We start from the raw sequence: 8,692 nt of genomic DNA, 5'->3' as shown, positions 1-8,692 counted from the left end.
CACTGACTAAGAACCAGGGCCTGTGATCACTAGGTGTTAGTCTGCCGGATGGAGCAGAGTCGAGTGTGCTGCTGGTGTGTCACCAGCCAAAATGTGAGCTGTAGATGAGAGAGACAAGCCAGGGTCTTTCTCTGAATGGAGACTGCAGCGGTCAGCTAGGAAAGCTGAGCAGTCTGTGTGTCGGAGCTGCAGGCTGTTCAGCGTGAACACTTCTGAAATAATTATGTGCACCCGTAGATTTTAATGGGCGAGTTTCATCCGATTTATAGAAGAATCTAGTCCCAAGCAGATTCAGTCAGTGAAAAAAGAAATTGCTCCTCTGCGCTGCCTCCATGAAGAACATTGGTCCGTTTTTCTTCAGACAGCACTTGGAGTGAAAATATGGTCGTGTGAATGAGCCCTAACAATTTTAATCAAACATCCAAGAGGCAAATCTGGTTTTAAGGGGCAGAAAACTAGGTCATTGCCCAATACCCAACCTGTGTGGTCTATGCGGTTTATATGGGTTATGGACGTCAGCATTATGGAACTATGTGGCCAACATTATACCGCCATATAATCCCATGGTACTAATGAGATATAGCCTACAAAATACCACCATATAGCACCCACATAATGCTTCAAGGGCCAGTATAATACCGCCATATAATCCCATGGTACTAATGAGATATAGCCCACATAATACCACCATATAGCACCCACATAATGCTACACTGCCATATAGTCCCATAGTAAAAATTAAAATACAGTACAAATAATAGCACTCCAAAAACACTACAAGAGACAGCATAATACCGCCATATAGTCCCATAGGACTAACGAGATATAGCCCGAATAATACCACTATATAGCACCCAAATAATGCTACAAGGAACAGTATAACCCCTTTCTGACCTCGGACGGGATAGTACGTCCAAGGTCAGATCCCCCGCTTTGATGCAGGGCTCCGCGGTGAGCCCGCATCAAAGCCGGGACATGTCAGCTGTTTTGAACAGCTGACATGTGCCCGTAATAGGCGCGGGCAGAATCGCGATCTGCCCGCACCTATTAACTAGTTAAATGCCGCTGTCAAACGCAGACAGAGGCATTTAACTACCGCGGCCGGAAATGACGTCATCGCCGACCCCCGTCACATGATCGGGGGTCGGCGATGCGTCTCCATTGTAACCATAGAGGTCCTTGAGACCTCTATGGTTACTGATGACCGGTGGCTGTGAGCGCCACCCTGTGGTCGGCGCTCACAGCACACCTGCATTTCTGCTACATAGCAGCGATCAGCAGATCGCTGCTATGTAGCAGAGCCGATCGTGCTGTGCCTGCTTCTAGCCTCCCATGGAGGCTATTGAAGCATGGCAAAAGTAAAAAAAAAAAGTTGAAAAAAATGTTAAAAAAAAAAAAAAAAAATAAAAGTTTAAATCACCCCCCTTTCGCCCCAATCAAAATAAATCAATAAAAAAATATAAAATCTACACATATTTGGTATCGCCGCGCACAGAATCGCCCAGTCTATCAACCAAAAAAAAGCATTAACCTGATCGCTAAATGGTGTAGCGGGAAAAAAATTCAAAACGCCAAAATTACGTTTTTTTGGTCGCCGCGACACTGCATTAAAATGAAATAACGGGCGATCAAAAGAACATATCGGCACTGAAATGCTATCATTAAAAACGTCATCTCGGCACACAAAAAATAAGCCCTCAACCGACCCCAGATCACGAAAAATGGAGACGCTACGAGTATCGGAAAATGGCGCAATTTTTTTTTTTTTCTTTAGCAAAGTTTGGAATTTTTTTTCACCACTTAGATAAAAAATAACCTAGTCATGTTAGGAGTCTATGAACTCGTACTGACCTGGAGAATCATAATGGCAGGTCAGTTTTAGCATTTAGTGAAAAAGCCAAACAAAAAACAAGTGTGGGATTGCACTTTTTTTGCAATTTCACCGCACTTGGAATTTTTTTCCCGTTTTCTAGTACACGACATGCTAAAACCAATGATGTCGTTCAAAAGTACAACTCGTCCCGCAAAAAATAAGCCCTCACATGGCCAAATTGACGGAAAAATAAAAAAGTTATGGCTCTGGGAAGGAGGGGAGTGAAAAACGAACACGGAAAAACGAAAAATCCCAAGGTCATGAAGGGGATAATACCACCATATAGTCCCATAGGACTAATGAGTTACAGCCCATATAATATTTACTTCAAGAGCCAACATCATACTGCCATCAGAAAACTAAGATACAGCACACATAATACCGGCTCATAGCGCCTTTGTACTATTTTTTGAGTCCTATAAATGACAGTGGAGTCCTGAGGACGGTATAAGGCTACTTTCACACTAGCGTTAACTGCAATCCGTCACAATGCGTCGTTTTGCCGAAAAAACGCATCCTGCAAAAGTGCTTGCAGGATGCGTTTTTTCCCCATAGACTTGTATTGGCGACGCATTGCGACGGATTGCCACATGTCGCATCCATCGTGCGACGGATGCGTCGTGCTTTGGCGGACCGTCGGCACAAAAAAAGCTACATGTAACGTTTTTTGCTGCCGCCGGACCGCTTTTTCCGACCGCGCATGCGCGGCCAGAACTCCTCCCCCACCTCACAATAGGGCAGCGGATGCGATGAAAATCTGCATCCGCTGCACCCGTTGTGCGGCGCTTACAACGCTAGCGTCGGTTACCTCGGCCCGATGCACTGCGACGGGCCGAGCCCGACGCTAGTGTGAAAGAAGCCTACGTTGTGTGCGACCTTGCAACACTCAGGTAACGGCGAGCGCTGACGTACGTTTTTGATGTAGCGTTCCCACGAGGCTGCTCCACGGAGGCGGCAGAGACCCTCTCTGTCTTTATTTGTCACACCCGTCATCGATTACTCCGGGGCCTCAGAGGAGCAGCGCGTGGCTAAGCAGCGCCGTAAAGTGCATCCGTCAGAGGAGGAAAAATAACTTTTTCTTTATGGGATTCAATTGTAACGAGTGAAGTAACTACGAAGCCGACGGATCCGTCCCGGGAAGCTCAAACCGATAATCCGAGGGAGGAAGGTTAATGAAGATGTTGGAGGATTACAGGCGAACATCAGGCAGACGCGCGGATCTAAGGTGAACGCAACATCCCGACAAGGCGGAGAGGCGGCTTTACACATTAATCCCAGAATCTTGCGCTATAATTACAGGCACAGCCACAGGTTCCTGCACAAACGGAGAATTAAGTGCAAACACTTTGACAAAGCCAAGACTCGAATGTCTGAAAAGTCTGATGTGTGCGCTGCTCCGTCTCCTCACTGCATCCCTAGCATTATTATGGTCCACGACTGAATTGTGTTATTATCTTATCAGAGAAATATACTTCTTTCTCCACTTATGAAACACTTCTCTCCCCCCTTCAGTGAACACCAAAAATCCCTTGTACTCAAGAAAAGACTATCAGCTGACAGAGTGATCTTACTACAGCTGCCTAATAATATGAAGACAGTAGAGAGTTGCAGATGGTGGCTGCTTACTAGTGTTATATCTCACCCAGAGCTGGAATCACATCTACACTGCTTAGCACTGTTGTATGTTGTCCTGCTTCCTAGTGTTATATCTAACCCCAAAGTTGGAATCATATCTACACTACTCAGAGATGCTGCTGTATAATGTCCTCCATGGTGCTGTTTACTAGTAAGTGTCATCTCACCCCAGAGCTGGAATCCCATCTACACTGCTCAGTGCTGCTGTATAATGTCCTCATTGCTGCTGCTTCCTAGTAAGTGTTATATCTCACCCCAGAGCTGGAGTAACATCTACAACACTCAGTACTTCTATATTATGTCCTCCATGCTGCTGCTTCCTAGTGATATCTCACCTCAAAGCTGGAAGCAGGTCTACACTGCTGAGTGATGCTGCTGTTTACTAGTAAGTGTATTATCTCTTCCCAGATCTGGAATCACATCTACACTGCTCAATGCTACTGTATATTGCCCTCCATGCTGCTGCTGCTTCGTCTGATCATGCGCTACACAGACACAGAAAAGCAGGGATCTCTCTGTGTCCTGTGTATGGGAGATATCACAGCAACTGGTCACAACACAGAGACAACTGGAAATCACAGGTAGATCCTGCAGAGGAGAAACTGGTGAAAATGCAGAGTACAAGTCATATAATGGCCAGAAGTAGTGTTATTCCTCATGCACATAACATCCAATTCTGATATGACACCTAAAATGACAGGTACTTTAAGGTCTCAGGATGGATAAACTAACGTCCTACTTCTGCCCCCTGCTGGACCTTGAGATGTATAAGATATTTTTACACACAAGCTTGGAGTCAAGAAGGAACAGCAATCAGATTTGTCAGGCCCTGTTATCAGAATTGTCCTGGTTTCCAGCTGTTGGACCTTAAATCTGTGAACCTGCTATTATATGCAGAAATAAGTGCATTGTGGGAGTTTTGCAGTTTACAGCAAGCCATAAATCAATTTACTTCAGTGCATTATGTGAATCAATGTAAGATTTAGAGGTTGTGTGGGTTGGCAGAATCGTTAATGCAGCTCTGAAGGTGACTGGAGTATAATCCACGTTGTACAATGTCAGATGTGCCCTGATTCACAGCACTGGTTGTACACAGACGGCGACCATGAATCTCTGCGATCGTGTAAGAGCGGCAGCGACTTTCAGTGACGCAACACTCAGGAACAGAGATTGAACCTAGGACAGAAAAAAGGACAAAGATTTACCTAGGTTCAGGTGTGAGAGGCTGATATTTATCCAGATGTCAGCAGAGAAATAGAGGAAACAACAGGGGCATAACACTGACCCATTATAAAGCCAAAAAAGACATCCAATCTCTCTAGCATCCACCGTATCTGTACTGAGAGGACATCAATCACAGACAACGTAAGAGATTTACAGAGCGACAACGAGGTGAAAGGTAAAAGAGAAAGGAGGGAAAGGTAAAAGAGAAAGCAGGGAAAGGTAAAAGAAAAAAGTAAAAGAAAAAAGTAAAAGAAACGGAAAGGACAGGTAAAATAGAAAAGTGAAGGGGAAGGGTAAAACAGAAAGGGGGGAAAGGGAAGGTAAAAGAGTTAAGTGAAAGGAAAGGTAAAAGACAAAGGAAAAGGAAAGGTAAAAGAAAGTAAAAGAGAAAAATAAAAGAAACGTAAAGGACAGGTAAAATAGAAATGTGAAGGGGAGGGGTAAAAGAGATAGGTAAAAGACAAAGGGAAAGAAAAAGTTAAAAGACAAAAGTAAAAGAAAAGGAAAGTAAAGGTAAAAGAAAGTAAAAGAAAAGTAAAAGAAAAAGCTAAAGGTAGAAGAGAAAGGGGGGAAAGGAAAGGTAAAAGAGAAAGGGGGAAAGTAAAGGTAAAAGAGAAAGGGGGAACGGAAAGGTAAAAGAGAAAGTAAAATAGAAAAGTAAAAGAAACGGAAAGGACAGGTAAAATAGAAAAGTGAAAGGGAAGGGTAAAAGAAAGGGAAAGAAAAGGTAAGAGACAGTAAAAGGAAAAGTAAAAGAAAGGGAAAGTAGAGGTAAAAGAAAGTAAAAGAGATAAGTAAAAGAGAAAGTAAAAGAGAAAAGTGAAAGGGAAGGTCAAAGCAAAACGTAAAGGTGAAAGAGAAAGGGAAAGAAAAAAAGAAAAGGAGTGGAAAGAGAAAGGTAAAAAATAAAATGAAAAGGAAGGGAAAAGAAAACAAATAGAAAGGGAAAAGAAAAAGGTACAGAGAAAGGGAGGGGAAAGGAGAAAAGAAGGGAAAACGAGGTAGGGAAGAGAAAAAAGGAAGGGAATAGAGAGAAAAAAAGAGCGGGACAGAAGGGAGAAAGAGAGAGAAGAAAGAAATAGGAGTAAAGACAATATGAAAATAAAGTGAGGGAAGCCAATAGAGAAGAAAAAAAGAGGGGAGATGGGAATGAAGACAGACAGAGAGAAATAGAATATAGGAGTGTAAAAAAGAGCAACAGTGGGGAGTCAGCGACAGGGGTAGAAAGATGCTGCCTTCTTCCCGATGCTGCCGCCTTCTTCCCGATGCTGCCTTTTTCATGATGCTGCCTTCTTCCCAATGCTACCTTCTTCATGATGCCGCCTTCTTCCCGATGTTGACTTCTTCCCAATGCCACCTTCTTCATGATGACGCCTTCTTCCCAATGTTGCCTTCTTTCCGATGCTGCCTTCTTCATGAGGCTGCCTTCTTCCCGATGCTGCCTTCTTCATGATGCTGCCTTCTTCATGATGCTGCCTTCTTCATGATGCTGCCTTCTTCTTGATGCTGCCTTCTTCATGATGCCGCCTTCTTCCCGATGTTGACTTCTTCCCAATGCCACCTTCTTCATGATGCCGCCTTCTTCCCAATGTTGCCTTTCCGATGCTGCCTTTTTCATGATGCCGCCTTCTTCATGATGCTGCCTTCTTCATGATGCTGCTTTATTCCCGATGCTGCGTTCTTCCCAATGCCGCCTTCTTCATGGTGCTGCCCTCTTCCCGATGCAGCTTTCTTGATGATGCTGCCTTCTTCCCGATGCAGCTTTCTTCATGATGCTGCCTTCTTCCCAATGCTGCCCCTTCTTCATGATGCTGCCTTCTTCCCGATGCAGCCTTCTTCATGATGCTGCCTTCTTCCCGATGCCGCCTTCTTCATGATGCCGCCTTCTTCCCGATGCTGCCTTCTTCATGATGCTGCCTTCTTCCCAATGCCGCCTTCTTCATGATGCCGCCTTCTTCCCGATGTTGACTTCTTCCCAATGCCACCTTCTTCATGATGCTGCCTTCTTCATGAGGCTGCCTTCTTCATGAGGCTGCCTTCTTGATGCCGCCTTCTTCATGATGCTGCTTTCTTCCCGATGCTTTCTTCATGATGCTGCGTTCTTCATGGTGCTGCCCTCTTCCCGATGCAGCTTTCTTGATGATGCAGCCTTCTTCATGATGCTGCCTTCTTCCCAATGCTGCCTTCTTCATGATGCTGCCTTCTTCATGATGCTGCCTTCTTCATGATGCTGCCTTCTTCATGATGCTGCCTTCTTCCCAATGCTGCCTTCTTCATGATGTGGCCTTCTTCATGATGCCGCCTTCTTCATGATGCTGCCTTCTTCCCGATGTTGCCTTCTTCCCAATGCCGCCTTCTTCCCTATGTTGCCTACTTCCCGATGCCGCCTTCTTCCTGATGCCGCTTTCTTCCCGATGCCGCCTTCTTCCCAATGCTGGCTTCTTCCCGATGCCGCCTTCTTCCCAATGCTGGCTTCTTCCCGATGCCGCCTTCTTCCCAATGCCGCCTTCTTCCCAATGCCAGGATGACCCCTTTCTCCTTATTTGACAAACACAAGCATATTGACACCGACGCTGCCTGACGATTACCATATAATCACCCTTCTCCTTATTTCATTCTGCCGCGCCCGGCACAGCGCACATATACTGCTCACCGCAGCCGCGTAAACCATATACTCCTGTCCACCATTACTGTGGTATTCTCCGGAAACAATGGTTGCCGTCAGCTCATTACAATCCGCTCTTCAGTCCTTCTAAATGTCTGGAAGTTTTCTCCCACTGCCACCGCCGCCTTTCTCCTTCTCCCCAAAAACGAAAGTCTTCAATAAATAAGTGCAGTAAATCCCACGCCGAAGATTCATTTCACAATAAATTACCGCTGAATGGCTTACGGCAGGCAAAAAATTAGCATTCTGACGCAAACCTCCCGATGGGAAATTTGCTTTTTTTTTTACAGAAACTTTTTCCATGTTTCATCTGTAGAGACTACGGGAGAATATAATTAGTAGGTCTCAGGCATAAGCGGCTGTCAAAAAATTATTAATGAGCCGCTCTCTTGCTCACGAAGCTCCTGAACTGGTAACTTGTACATAAATTAGCAGCGCGGTAAACAGAATGGCGGATCCCGGTGTTACATCCCCCCCTAGGAGAGACCAGAAATAGGAAGTCAGCAACATAATGGGGGGCTCATCAGGGTCAGGAGGCTGCAATGAGGATCCGAAAAGGCAGATTAGTGGAGGTTATGACCTAAGTGGAGCTTGTCCTTAGGCTTGTGCCAGCAATGGAATAGTTCAGCTTTGGAAGCATTTCCCCTTACAGCTGAGGGTTTGTTACAATGGTTTCCGATATGGAAAAATCTCATGTAACTCAAACGTACTTAAATTTTTAATTGATTTTTGATATTCTGCATTCCTTTTTGTCCAACTTTTTGCTTTTTTTCACAAGGAGATTGCAAAAATGATTTTTGCCATTGGGTTTCAATAAAAATGTTGCCCCGTTTGGCTGTTTAATTTTTTGCACATTTGACTTTGATGTGCTCATAAGTCAGCCGAGAGGAGATCAGAAAGATAAAATAGTGAGTTCACTGATGGATCCTTAGTTAACTCATTCTGCAGCCCAGCAATAGACAAAGACAAAAGGTAAGTGGTGCAAAGCTTTTAATAAAACCCAATTGCAAAAATGTTTTTTTTTTTTTTGCACCCAAGACTCATGCATTTGAGTAAAGAAAACTGTTATCTAAAAGTGGATACCCCCTTTAAATTTTTCGAGACCCCCACCTATGGGGACCACCACTAGCTATGGCTGATACATTGTGACAAACAGAACAGAGGAGTTTTTACAGCTAATAGATCTATAGGGGGCGCCAATGAGCAATGCTAATGCCCCTTCATCTGCCGCTTGGCTGCCAGGCTCCATGGATGGTCACCCGGGCATGGGTCTATCTATGACACATTTAAAGGGA

Source organism: Ranitomeya imitator, chromosome 10 (assembly GCF_032444005.1).
Source record: "Ranitomeya imitator isolate aRanImi1 chromosome 10, aRanImi1.pri, whole genome shotgun sequence".
NCBI classification, from domain to species: domain Eukaryota; kingdom Metazoa; phylum Chordata; class Amphibia; order Anura; family Dendrobatidae; genus Ranitomeya; species Ranitomeya imitator.
Note: the sequence above shows the minus strand (reverse complement) of the source record.